A 14,340-nucleotide genomic window follows, 5' to 3' on the forward strand; every position below is an offset into this window, starting at 1 on the left:
TAAAGCCTAACAACTTAATGAGATTATGAAGCATGTGATAGAGGGCAGAGACTCTCCCTCACTTACTAGCCGACGTTGTCCACCTTATGAGCAAAACAGACCCCTTGGAGAGATCGGAACCAGGCTATTGTTTTCAATGTGAATGTGCGAGGCTCTTACTGCATTCAGCAAGCAAATTAAGTTCCCACAGGAACCCCCCCCCCATTATTTTACTTAAGTCTATACAGCACTTTTAAGGCTGGAGGCACTATTTAGAGCAATATCCGTTGTTGGTAGTTGGCTGAACATATGCCTGCTCTGCAATGTAGTTGCCAATTACTAGATCTGTAGTATTGCAGAGAAACCTCGTGTGGGGACACTGAAAACTGAGTTAAAGGTCTAGCTAATGCAACTTAGGCCCTATCATCTCTAAAGATGTAACTCCTTAGGAAGAAAATGACATTACATGTTATTGAAGTGGTATAACAGTGTGACTGTAGTAGTACAAGGAAAGCATCAAGCTGTCTACCTAAAACTTAAACCATGGCTAAAATCCCAGGTAAACCAGTGCCTTGCACGGCATACTACATACCGCCTCTCAAACCTTGTAGCAAGGACTTTCCCAGAAAGTGTTGACCTAGACCAAAACGGCTCCTCGTGACACAGCTCTTCTGTGTTCATATACCGCAAGATATCTTTCCCCTGATGAATACAATACACACAGGTCCTTATCACTGCTGAGAAATGACTTTCCTCCTCCATCTCTCCAGCTTTCGCGCTCTACTCACTCTCTGAATCATCTTACCGTCTAGGGAGTTCTGAAATGTATTAAATTCAAAACCTAATGGTGCTCTGCCTCTGTCTACCTAGTCAGTTCTGAACTGACTCGATGGTGCTCTGCCTCTGTCTATCCAGTCAGTTCTGTAATGACAGATCACACATGGGTGCCACTGATATGCTTCACATTTTCCAAAAATGCTTTTTCATTCATTCAAGTAGCTAAGGGCAAAAGAGAAACAAACAACAAACATTGCAATGAAGTTGAATGAACAAGTAGTAGAATGACAAGATGTGGGAAGGTGAACGAGGTGCAGTACTAGGCCTAGACATTAAACATTAAACTAGGCCTAGACATTTACTGTACTACTAGGTTTAGTTGTTGGATGCGTAAAGGGTGTTCTCCGGGTCACTCACCCAGCTGGGTAGGCCACTAGTCCAGAGCGAGGGTCGCAGGCCAAAGCACGGTTCCCAAATGCTGTGATCCCTAGCACCTTCTCCAGTGTCACCTGCAAAACAAACAACACAGAGCTTTTGACACTTCAACAATACAATGAATGGACAACACATGACATTGCTCACAAATAAACAACACCATAGCAGATGTTAAATAATGAATACACATAAGCTACAGGCCAAGTGTGTGTGTGTGTGTGTGTGTGTGTGTGTGTGTGTATTCTGCAGAGGTGGGACAAAGTCATTGTTATGCAAGTCACAAGTAAGTCTCAAGTCTTTGCCCTCGAGTCCCGAGTCAAGTCGAGTCAAAGATGAGGCAAGTCCCAAGTCGAGTCAAAAGTCAAAGCCATCAAGTCTCAAGTCGAGTCCAAAGTCCTACATTTTAGTTTCGAGTCATTTCAAGTCCTCTTAGCAAGCCTTTGCAAGTCATTACAAGTCCTCGTAGCAAGTCTTCTCGAGTCATAAGGCGCAAGTCCAAGTCAAGTCACGAGTCATTGATGTTAAAGTCCAAGTCGAGTTGCAAGTCTTTGTACATTTTGTCGAGTCGAGTCTGAAGTCATCAAATTCATGACTCGAGTCTGACTCGAGTCCAAGTCACATGACTCGAGTCCACACCTCTGGTATTCTGTTTGTGCCCTTAATACGAAGGAGGAGGATCATGAATGGTATTCTACTGTATCTTCCCAGATGATGAGAAGTGACATGCCACAGATTCAGAGTCTCGTTATTCTTCATTGAAGGGACAAGGAACAACGCAGAAACTCTTATATAAACAAGACAGACCAGGATCTCCATGTACTATGTAGGCCTATGCATTGCACAAATACCTTTTCACAGAGTAAACAAATATGCATTGGTCAACAACTTGGGTTATAACATCTCCATAAGCATAGCTGAAGAGAACAGCAGCCGGTCAGCAGACCAACTTATGAGCTAATAAACATTTGAATTCTTAATTAGATACGTTTTGCAAAAACGAAGCCATCACACTGCAATTACATGTTCTCTGGGTTTCAGCAGTATGTTAACCAGCAATGACATTTCACAGCAGGAGTCAGCCAGTCAGACAAGATTTAAGTCAAGTTCAGCTCATTAATATTCCTCTCTCTCGCTCTTTCTACTCACCATCTTCACAGCCTACAGCATCTCAGAGATAGCCTATACGTCCCTTGTGATTGGATTCATCCAGGCCTGCTCTGCCTCTTCACCCCACAACAAGCCAGAACAGCCAAAGGCACTGATCACAAACCCCCAAGAACACTGACTGAACACACAATAAAACACCTGGAAAAAAGCTCTAATAGGCTAGCTACTTGAATCCCAACACTGCCTAGTATAGCAGTCACCCAACTGTAGTGTGGTAGATCACCTCTTCTGGGCTTCAACTGTAGTGTGGTAGATCTTTGGTCTGATGAGTCCAAATTTGACATTTATGGTTCCAACCGCCGTGTCTTTGTGAGACGCAGAGTAGGTGAACGGATGATCTCCGCATGTGTGGTTCCCACCGTGAAGCATGGAGGAGGAGGTGTGATGGTGCTTTGCTGGTGACACTGTCTGTGACTTATTTAGAATTCAAGGCACACTTAACCAGCATGGCCACCACAGCATTCTGCAGCGATACACCATCCCATCTGGTTTGTGCTTAGTGGGACTATCATTTGTTTTTCAACAGGACAATGACCCAAAACACACCTCCAGGCTGTGTAAGGGCTATTTGACCAAGAAGGAGAGTGATGGAGTGCTGCATCAGATGACCTGGCCTCCACAATCACCCGACCTCAACCCAATTGAGATGGTTTGGGATGAGTTCGACCGCAGAGTGAAGGAAAAGCAGCCAACAAGTGCTCAGCATATGTGGGAACTCCTTCAAGACTGTTGGAAATGCATTCCAGGTGAAGCTGGTTGAGAGAATGCCAAGAGTGTGCAAAGCTGTCATCAAGGTTGGTGGCTATTTGAAGAATCTCAAATATAAAATATATTTTGATTTGTTTAACACTTTTTTGGTTACTACATGATTCCATATGTGTCATTTCATAGTTCTGATGTCTTCACTATTATTCTACAATGCAGAACATAGTCAAAATAAAGAAAAGCCCTTGAATGAGTAGGTGTCCAAACTTTTGACTGGTACTGTAGCCTATATAATAAATGAATGACCACTAGCCTATAGCTCATAAGCAATAGGCTAGATCATTGGGACGTTGCATAAAAACAGAGGTTGAAGCTTCCAGACAGGAAAAGGAAAAAAGTGGAAGGAAAAGTTAGGTTACACTATTTGTAGGCTATTCCTCCATAAATAGAGTTTAGAACAATGTGCTTTCTGTTGTTGGTTTACAGAGTTCTACATCAAAGGAAGGAATAATTGACTACGTCATCATTTTTAAAAGGGACTTTAATGAGCCTAGTATAGCTCCTCCTTGTAAACAAAGCATATTGGAGGTAGATTTCAGCAGCAAGTTGAAAACGAGCATTGAGTATTGAGTCCACTGCAGTGTACTTCTTCTAAATAAGCTGCAGTTGCATCCATGTTCCCAGTAGGCTTCCTGATAATACATAGCCTAATCTTATGGGCTCTGGTCAAAAGAAGTGCACTATAAATGGGAAAAGGGTGTCATTTGGGACCCATCCACTAACGTTACTATAGGCTACAATCCATGAAGTCGGCAGGCTCAAGGGAGGCGTCCAGTACAGTAATCTTCTAGAGCGGCACTCACAGCCTAAGAAATACAACGTTAGCCCCAGGATAATAAGAAAACCCACTCCTCCTTACATCTCTCATACTCAAACAAAAGCATGTATTCCTTTGTCTGACTCCCTACTCTACAGAGTGCTTCACACTAGGCTAGTAGGCTACATCTGCATAAGCTTGCCATCACATCTTAGCCTACACCCTAAGAAAACACCCTAAGAAAACAAAGACAGCTTGACATCAAATGAATTAAGCTCACTTAAATAATAAATAACCACAGCAGGACTAATAATTACTCACATCATTATCTATCATCAAGCAAAACAAAATACAAACAATGGGAAGAAGTAACTTCATTTTCATATAGCCCCAAAAAAATCATGACAATCTCTGATCTAGTAGGTTGGTTAACCTAAGGTTGTGAATATACAGTATAGCCTACATGTAGGTGATTCACTCAACCCTGATTATCAGCTTTCCCCCTGCTATGTTACATAATGTCAGGATAGTACAGTAGTGGTAGGCTAGTGTTTACATCTGGTTTGTCTCTGCTGTAAGTGTGCCACGGAGCTCTCGTCTCTTCAGAAAACAGTTCAAACACCTCTTAAAACCCACTAAGAGAAACAGCTGTGGACGCTTAATAAAACAATGGGACTAACAGAAAAACTGAATGTTGACCTTTTAAAATAGGACACTCATCTTGCCTGAGTAACCTTTTAATGTTTAAAAAAAATACTATATTTATATGTAAATAATAGTCATAACATACTGTACTAAAAGAGAGAAGGGAGGGAATTGGAAAGGCTACAGTGGGCCTATACTCTGCATGCACGCACAAAGACATAGGGCCTACAATCTCTGAGTTTATTCACAAATGGGAGATTCTGCAGCAATATTTAAAGCCAATAAATCTACAAATGACTGTCCAGCATGGCTTGGGGCTTATTACAGCTTTATGGCCTATGCTTCACAAGGAAGAGGAGTATTAAGTAGCCTAAGTATGACTGTTCTCGGCACTGCCATGTCTCTTGAGACTTTGTAGTACACTAACTACAGCCACTGACACTCCTGGGATGGAACAGGAAGGTACAGTACAGTCACTGCCCTGCTACAGCCATAAACAGACAATCAACCCTGCTACAGCCATAAACAGACAATCAACCCTGCTACACCCGTAAACAGACAATCAACCCTGCTACACCCGTAAACAGACAATCAACCCTGCTACACCCGTAAACAGACAATCAACCCTGCTACACCCGTAAACAGACAATCAACCCTGCTACACCCGTAAACAGACAATCAACCCTGCTACACCCGTAAACAGACAATCAACCCTGCTACACCCGTAAACAGACAATCAACCCTGCTACACCCGTAAACAGACAATCAACCCTGCTACACCCGTAAACAGACAATCAACCCTGCTACACCCGTAAACAGACAATCAACCCTGCTACACCCGTAAACAGACAATCAACCCTGCTACACCCGTAAACAGACAATCAACCCTGCTACACCCGTAAACAGACAATCAACCCTGCTACACCCGTAAACAGACAATCAACCCTGCTACACCCGTAAACAGACAATCAACCCTGCTACACCCGTAAACAGACAATCAACCCTGCTACACCCGTAAACAGACAATCAACCCTGCTACACCCGTAAACAGACAATCAACCCTGCTACACCCGTAAACAGACAATCAACCCTGCTACACCCGTAAACAGACAATCAACCCTGCTACACCCGTAAACAGACAATCAACCCTGCTACACCCGTAAACAGACAATCAACCCTGCTACACCCGTAAACAGACAATCAACCCTGCTACACCCGTAAACAGACAATCAACCCTGCTACACCCGTAAACAGACAATCAACCCTGCTACACCCGTAAACAGACAATCAACCCTGCTACACCCGTAAACAGACAATCAACCCTGCTACACCCGTAAACAGACAATCAACCCTGCTACACCCGTAAACAGACAATCAACCCTGCTACACCCGTAAACAGACAATCAACCCTGCTACACCCGTAAACAGACAATCAGACTGGAATGCACCAGAATAGAGTGAACTTCATGGAAGAGAAGGGGGAAGTACTATACATGAGAGCTTGTCATGTTGACCACATTCTTGGATTTATCGTCTTCAATGTACATAATTATTGTCATCTATAAGAACCAATGTTATTGTTATCTGAATTAATTGTACTACAGGTCTATTCTTCATTGCTTTTTAGGGGGTTTAGTCAGACACATGGAGAGAGAGAGAGAGCGAGAGAGAGAAAATACAGTTAGCTAGTAGCCTACATGGGTATGGAAGGATCACAACTGTCTGTCTGTGAAAGGTACAGTATGTGTGTCACATGCCACTTTCTCATGTCAACACCAAGGGAGTGAACAGACTTCTAATTTAAAATCAACTTATAGTAAGGTTGGGAATAGCATAGAAATCACTGTAAAAATTAGGATAGTAATAAATTGTTTTACTACAGGTATAAGAAATTACGTAAACAGTGTGTGAGACATGTAAAAGACATGAAGATATGGAGTTGACTGCAGGACTAGGCTAGGAGGGCCCAGGTTATGTATGCTATGATGAGCAATATCCATGGGGTTGCTATTGCAAGGGAAAATAAGCCTGCATGCATTGTCCAAGAACATATGTTTTTGGTTTATGGTCAGTGACACACTTCTCCAAATACGTGATGTACCTGGACTCTATATGAGGATCCCATAAATAAATATAAATGTCCCTCCAATGATTGTGTGCATTGTCAATATCTGGCATATTATTCCAGAACACAGGTGCAATTGCAACACAATACATAATTATTTCAACTAGAAAGCAATGGACTGTGCATTTAATTTTACTGGTAGATAAATGCTATTTCAATTATACACAAATGATTGTGTGATATTGCCTGGAAGGTCGCTCGCAGTGTTTGATAGCAAATCTATAAACTGGTTATAATGGTCTTCTGTAAATGTTCATAAAATGAAAATGTGCAGGGATGAGTGTCCATGCCAGATACCTTGTTACTGAGATTTTCTTTGTTGTTCAGAGCTTTATTCCTTCTCAATTTTATAGATGGCGAGCGAAGCAGATTTTTGATCCGACTCTTTATTGTGGAACCCTCCACCGTCATCTTGAAATCTAAATTCTGACTGATCTCTTTAATCGGTTGATAGAATTAGTTCATGCAAATATGGAAACCGGTGGTGAAATACAGACAAAACCATTTCTTCTTCACCAAAATAAATAAATACATAAAATAAAATAAACACTAATATGCTGTCATACTTGCTACTGGTTCAATGAGCTGGTTCTGTCAGCATGTGAGCTGTTCAAGTCGTTCGAGTCGTTCATTTCATGCCCTGCTCTGCCTGCCTAGAAAGCTTTTCCGCATTATCTGTCCTTCTTCCATCGCATTCTGATCCACGGAGAGGGATATATCCATGTTCCCAGATTGTCAACAGGCGTAGCTACTTCGATGGTCGGGTCACAGAAGACCGTCAGTCAGTCACGGCTCCGCTCCTCTTGTCATTGCCTCCTCCTCGACGAGAACTCACCAATGATTGGCAAACTGGATCTGTGGCACAACACCAGTTGGTTAGCCAGCTAGTCAAGCTTTCAGCCAATGGCCCAGCCATAGAATTAGGATACGGATCTCTATGGTCCCAGCTGTCTCTTGCGTCCCCATATGGGCAAAACTGATACTAAAGTTAGCTAAACCACCCAATAACAATATGCCCAGTGCTATTGCCTACGAGCATGTCATTTGACAATGTTAACAAACTAGCATTGTATCTAACAACAGTTAGATAGCTAGCTATTTAGCAGTGTCTATAGCGGCTAACGAGCATAGGACCCTAGCACTAGCTACCTTGCCGTTGCAATCATTTTTTTCCTGGTTATTCCATGCATGGTTTAATGGCCACCCTTTGCAACAGATATCTAGCTTTCTTTTTATAACTTCCCCTTTCGTTCAGACGCTTTTTAAAATCACGACTGGCCCGGACAGTCTGGGCAGACCTCTGTCTTGACTCGTTGCAAGCATCAACATTTACAGTCGTTTGTTTTGATTATACTAGACAAGCAATCTGACCCAGATCTCACCCTAACTGGTCAAGTTATTGTCGCCACCTATTGGTGGTTGAAAGTGGCTGGGACATCCATCTCATGTGGAGCTCGCGACTGGGCCTGTCCGCCACTGTCAACTTGTTTTGTGTCTCTTCATTCGAATGCAACATTTGAAAGAAAACATTCGGTGAATGGCGCCTTTTAGCTATTGAAAATGTAAACACAGCGTAAAAAATATATAATTTTCGAACCTTTTATTTTCAAGACTTTTCAAACCTTTATAATAATAATAATAATATGCCATTTAGCAGACGCTTTTATCCAAAGCGACTTACAGTCATGTGTGCATACATTTTTACGTATGGGTGGTCCCGGGGATCGAACCCACTACCCTGGCGTTGCAAGCGCCATGCTCTACCAATTGAGCTACAGAGGATCATTTACATGCATTACACTGACGAACACAACTCTTAGTTAACATGTGTTTTTTTTTTACATTACCAAGACTTAAATTTAACAAAGATGGAATTGTGTGGCAACTGGCATTGACAATATAATGTATTAATTTGTTTTTCCAGACGTTGCAGCCTGGTCTCTTAGACTAGACATAACATAGAAAATTGTCAAATCGGGAAGACTTCAAATGAGTATGATATGTTATGTTATGTTTGGTATGGTTACATAAGACAGACGGTTACTTGGTCGGGGTGGATGGGTGGGCATATAACTCAAACGTTTAGCAGCCCAAAGGTTGCGAGTTAAAATCTCACCACGGACTTCAACTAATTAAAAACTTTTCAACTACTTTTTAGCTACTTTGCAACTACTTAGTATATTAGCTAACCCTTCACCTAACTCCTAAACTTAACCCTAACCTAGCTAATGTTAGCCACCTAGCTAGAATTCTTAATATATCATACGTTTAGTAAATTCATTACATATAGTACGAATTGTAATTCGTAACATATCATACAAAATGGGTGATGGACATTCAATAATTAATATATACACGTTATGAAACGTAACATATTGTAATGAAACAGGCAGGGAGCAGGTCTCAAACCCTCAACCTTCTAGCCCGAAGTCCAGCGCGCCATCGATTGTGCCCCAAAAGCATGCTCTCATGGCAGTCGATATCCACACTTATAAACCCAGTGTCGTCACAATATCATACTAATGGTTTGTCTCAGATTTATGTACATAATACAAAATGTTTTGAGACCAGGTTGAACAACAATACATAATTGCCTACATTTTCACTGCATTTCTCTAGCAACAGAACAAATGCAGCTAAAGGCAATTTTTTCTAACGCTTCCTCTCAGCTCAGTTGGACTACACTGACTGAAGGGGGTCCTCCAAATTGTTTCTTTACCCTCCATGCATACTTCTGCCACCAACAGACTCTACAACCAACAGACTAACGCTTTACTGACCAGCTCCCCAAGCCTCTCTTGGATGTGGAAAAAAAAGGGATCTAGAATAGCATTGAGGCAGTAGAGTAATTTGGAGGACTCCACTAGAAGGTTCACCACATTGGCCACCTCACACGTATTAGTGTAGCCATATAGGGTAAAGTAGATGATGCAAGCTATAATATGGAGCAACGGCCCTGGTACCCAGCACACAAGGAAATTGGCCATGAAAAAAATGCTATCAGCCAGATGGTCTTGTCCCGGCCCTGCATCTTGCCTGCAGCCCACTGCTGCCGCGATTGCCTCATCCGGGCTATAATCTTCACATAGGAAGGGATGATGAGGAGCAAGGGAACGGACACCTGCAGAGTAGTAGGATGACAGATTATACTGTAGGTGGCTGCAGTAGACCTGAACCTCGAGGTTACCACAATTCCACAGTAGCCGATGCCACTCCTCTGCTGCCAGTAGATGTTAGGATAGCTGAGGTAAATGAGCAGGACGGTAATGGCCCATACGAGCAGGGAGACCAGGGCAGCGTTGCGGTGGGTGCGGACCAACCGAGACTCAAGTGGGAAGACTATAGCCAGGATGCGGTCGGTGATGACTGCACAGATAAACATGGTGCTTGAGGTCAGACCTACAAAGTGGAGTATGTTACTCAGGATGCACAGTGAAAGGCCCATGCTTCTCATTAACAGTACATAGACAGCCCTGGGCGGTATGGAGGCAAGGTCACACAGAGCAAGGTTCCGTACTCCGATGGAGCGGATAGTCAACTAGTCAAGATGATTTGAGGCAGGTCACCAGACACAGAGCAGTAAGAGGCTATGGTAGAATGGGGGAATGACTGTTGCAGCGTCGTTGCGTGTTGAGCTGCAGCCCTCAAAGGGGACTAAGGGCAGGGAAATGTCTTTGATGGACGATGTTCTGTTTCAGAGTTCCTGAATCAACTGATAATGGAATAAATGTGTCAGATCAAACAAGTCATCAGTCAAATCTCATATGTACAGTGGGGTCCGAAATGATTAGATCCCTTGATAAAGATGAGCAAAATTATATTATTTTATACTAATACAGTTGCTCACAGAAAGAGACTGTTTAAGAATTAAACATTTATATTTTATACTAATACAATTGTTCAGCAAAATATATTTTATTTTGCTGAACAATTGTATTAGTATAAAATATACATGTACATTTTTTTTGAGAATACAATATATATGGAACAAAAATAAAAGCAACATGCAACAATTTCAAAGATTTTACTGAGTTACAGTTCATATGAGGAAATAAGTAAATTGAAATAAATTCATTAGGCCCTAATCTATGGATTTCACATGACTGGGAATACAGAGTCTGGAGTCTTAGACAATTTTTAGGGCCTTCCTCTGACACCGCCTGGTATAGAGGTCCTGGATGGCAGGAAACTTGGCCCCAGTGATGTACTGGGCCGTACGCACTACCCTCTGTAGTGCCTTGCGGTCAGAAGCCGAGCAGTTGCCATACCAAGCAGTGATGCAACCAGTCAGGATGCTCTCGATAGTGCAGCTTTAGAACCTTTTGAGGATCTGAGGACCCATGCCAAATCTTTTCAGTCTCCTTAGGGGGAATAGGTTTTGGTGTGTCTTGGTGTGCTTGGACCATGTTAGTTTGTTGGTGATGTGGACACCAAGGAACTGGAAGCTCCGTAACCTGCTCCACTACAGCCCCGTCGATGAGAATGGGGGCGTGCTCGGTCCTCTTACTTTTCCTGTAGTCCACAATCATCTCCTTTGTCTTAATCACGTTGAGGGAGAGGTTGTTGTCCTGGCACCACACGGCCAGGTCTCTGACCTCCTCCCTATAGGCGGTCTCGTCGTTGTCGGTGATCAGGCCTACCACTGTTGTGTCATCGGCAAACTTAATGATGGTGTTGGAGTCGTGCCTGGCCATGCAGTCATGAGTGAACAGGGAGTACAGGAGGGGACTGAGCACGCACCCCTGAGGGGCCCCAGTGTTGAGGATCAGCGTGGAAGATGTGTTGTTACCTACCCTTACCACTTGGGGGCGGCCCATCAGGACGTCCAGGATCCAGTTGCAGAGGGAGGTGTTTAGTCCCAAGGTCCTTAGCTTAGTGATGAGCTTTGAGGGCACTATGGTGTTGAACGCTGAGCTGTAGTCAATGAATAGCATTCTCACATACAGTGGGGAGAACAAGTATTTGATACACTGCCGATTTTGCAGGTTTTCCTACTTACAAAGCATGTAGAGGTCTGTAATTTTTTATCATAGGTACACTTCAACTGAGAGACGGAATCTAAAACAAAAATCCAGAAAATCACATTGTATGATTTTTAAGTAATTAATTTGCATTTTATTGCATGACATATGTATTTGATACATCAGAAAAGCAGAACTTAATATTTGGTACAGAAACCTTTGTTTACAATTACAGAGATCATACGTTTCCTGTAGGTCTTGACCAGGTTTGCACACACTGCAGCAGGGATTTTGGCCCACTCCTCCATACAGACCTTCTCCAGATCCTTCAGGTTTCGGGGCTGTCGCTGGGCAATACGGACTTTCAGCTCCCTCCAAAGATTTTCTATTGGTTTCAGGTCTGGAGACTGGCTAGGCCACTCCAGGACCTTGAGATGCTTCTTACAGAGCCACTCCTTAGTTGCCCTGGCTGTGTGTTTCGGGTCGTTGTCATGCTGGAAGACCCAGCCACGACCCATCTTCAATGCTCTTACTGAGGGAAGGAGGTTGTTGGCCAAGATCTCGCGATACATGGCCCCATCCATCCTCCCCTCAATACGGTGCAGTCGTCCTGTCCCCTTTGCAGAAAAGCATCCCCAAAGAATTATGTTTCCACCTCCATGCTTCACGGTTGGGATGGTGTTCTTGGGGTTGTACTCATCCTTCTTCTTCCTCCAAACACGGCGAGTGGAGTTTAGACCAAAAAGCTCTTTTTTGTCTCATCAGACCACATGACCTTCTCCCATTCCTCCTCTGGATCATCGATATGGTCATTGGCAAACTTCAGACAGGCCTGGACATGTGCTGGCTTGAGCAGGGGGACCTTGCGTGCGCTGCAGGATTTTAATCCATGACGACGTAGTGTGTTACTAATGGTTTTCTTTGAGGCTGTGGTCCCAGCTCTCTTCAGGTCATTGACCAGGTCCTGCCGTGTAGTTCTGGGCTGATCGCTCACCTTTCTCATGATCATTGATGCCCCACGAGGTGAGATCTTGCATGGAGCCCCAGACCGAGGGTGATTGACCGTCATCTTGAACTTCTTCCATTTTCTAATAATTGCACCAACAGTTGTTGCCTTCTCACCAAGCTGCTTGCCTATTGTCCTGTAGCCCAACCCAGCCTTGTACAGGTCTACAATTGTATCCCTGATGTCCTTACACAGGTGTCTTTTATACAGGTAACGAGTTCAAACAGGTGCAGTTAATACAGGTAATGAGTGGAGAACAGGAGGACTTCTTAAAGAAAAACTAACAGGTCTGTGAGAGCCAGAATTCTTACTGGTTGGTAGGTGATCAAATACTTGTCATGCAATAAAATGCAAATTAATTACTTAAAAATCATACAATGTGATTTTCAGGATTTTTGTTTTAGATTCCGTCTCTCACAGTTGAAGTGTACCTATGATAAAAAATGACAGACCTCTACATGCTTTGTAAGTAGGAAAACCTGCAAAATCGGCAGTGTATCAAATACTTATTCTCCCCACTGTAGGTGTAACCTTTTGTCCAGGTGTGAAAGGGCAGTGTGGAGCGCAATAGAGATTGTATCATCTGTGGATCCGTTGGGGCGATATGCAAATTGGAGTGGGTCTATGGTTTCTGGGATAATGGTGTTGATGTGAGCCATGACCAGCCTTCCAAAGCACTTCATGGCTACATCTTCTTCGCATAGAGTTGATCAGGCTTTTGATTGTGGCCTGTGGAATGTTGTCCCACTCCTCTTCAGTGGCTGTGCGAAGTTGCTGGATATTGGCGGGAACTGGAACATGCTGTCGTACACATCGATCCAGAGCATCCCAAACATGCTCAACGGGTGACATGTCTGGTGAGTTTGTAGGTCATGAAAGAAGTGGGACATTTTCAGCTTCCAGGAATTGTGTACAGATCCTTGCGACATGGGGCTGTGCATTATCATGCTGAAACATGAGGTGATGGCGGAGGATGAATGGCACGACAATGGGCCTCAGGATCTCGTCACGGTAGCTCAGTGCATTCAAATTGTCATCAATAAAATGCAAATTGTGTTCGTTGTCCGTAGCTTATGCCTGCCCATACCATAACCCTACCACCACCATGGGGTACTCTGTTCACAACGTTGACATCAGGAAACTGCTCGCCCACATGACGCCATTCACGTGGTCTTCGGTTGTGAGGCCGGTTGGACGTATTGCCAAATTCTCTCAAATGACATTGGTACAGAAATAAACATTTAATTCTCTGGCAACAGCTCTGGTGGACATTCCTGCAGTCAGCAAGCCAATTGCATGCTCCCTCAAAACATGAGACATCTGTGGCATTGTGTTGTGTGACAGAACTGCACACTTTAGAGTGTCCTTTCATTGTCCCCAGCACAAGGTGCACCTGTGTAATGATCATGCGGTTTAATCAGCTTCTTGATATGCCACACCTGTCATGTGGATGGATTATCTTGTCAAAGGAGAAATGCTCACTAACAGGGATGTAAACACATTTCTGCACAACATTTGAGAGAAATAAGCTTTTTGTACGTTGGGACATTTCTGGGATCTTTTATTTCAGCTCATGAAACATCGGACAAACACTTTCCATGTTGCGTTTATATTTTTGTTCAGTGTAGTTGAAAGTATTTTTTTGCTCAGCTTTATCAAGGAATCCAATAATTCCAGACCCCATTGTATAATAAAATGTCAATACACGGGAAAATACATAGAG

The 14,340-nt window shown here is 43.2% G+C and overlaps 1 long non-coding RNA gene across 2 annotated transcripts; it reads right to left on the reverse strand.

Annotated features, from left to right (window-relative positions):
* Positions 1-256: 256 nt before the first annotated feature.
* Positions 257-8,137, reverse strand: LOC123482199. Of its 2 annotated transcripts, XR_006657592.1 has the most exons (4): positions 8,033-8,137; positions 6,948-7,505; positions 1,174-1,265; positions 257-978 (listed from the first exon to the last, which is right to left on the reverse strand). It is a non-coding gene; the product is annotated as an uncharacterized LOC123482199 (long non-coding RNA). The 2 variants fall into 2 exon arrangements; XR_006657591.1 differs by lacking the exon at positions 257-978 and having other exon boundaries at positions 1,029-1,265.
* Between the last annotated feature and the right edge of the window lie 6,203 nt (positions 8,138-14,340).

Source organism: Coregonus clupeaformis, chromosome 29, assembly GCF_020615455.1.
Source record: "Coregonus clupeaformis isolate EN_2021a chromosome 29, ASM2061545v1, whole genome shotgun sequence".
Classification (NCBI taxonomy): domain Eukaryota; kingdom Metazoa; phylum Chordata; class Actinopteri; order Salmoniformes; family Salmonidae; genus Coregonus; species Coregonus clupeaformis.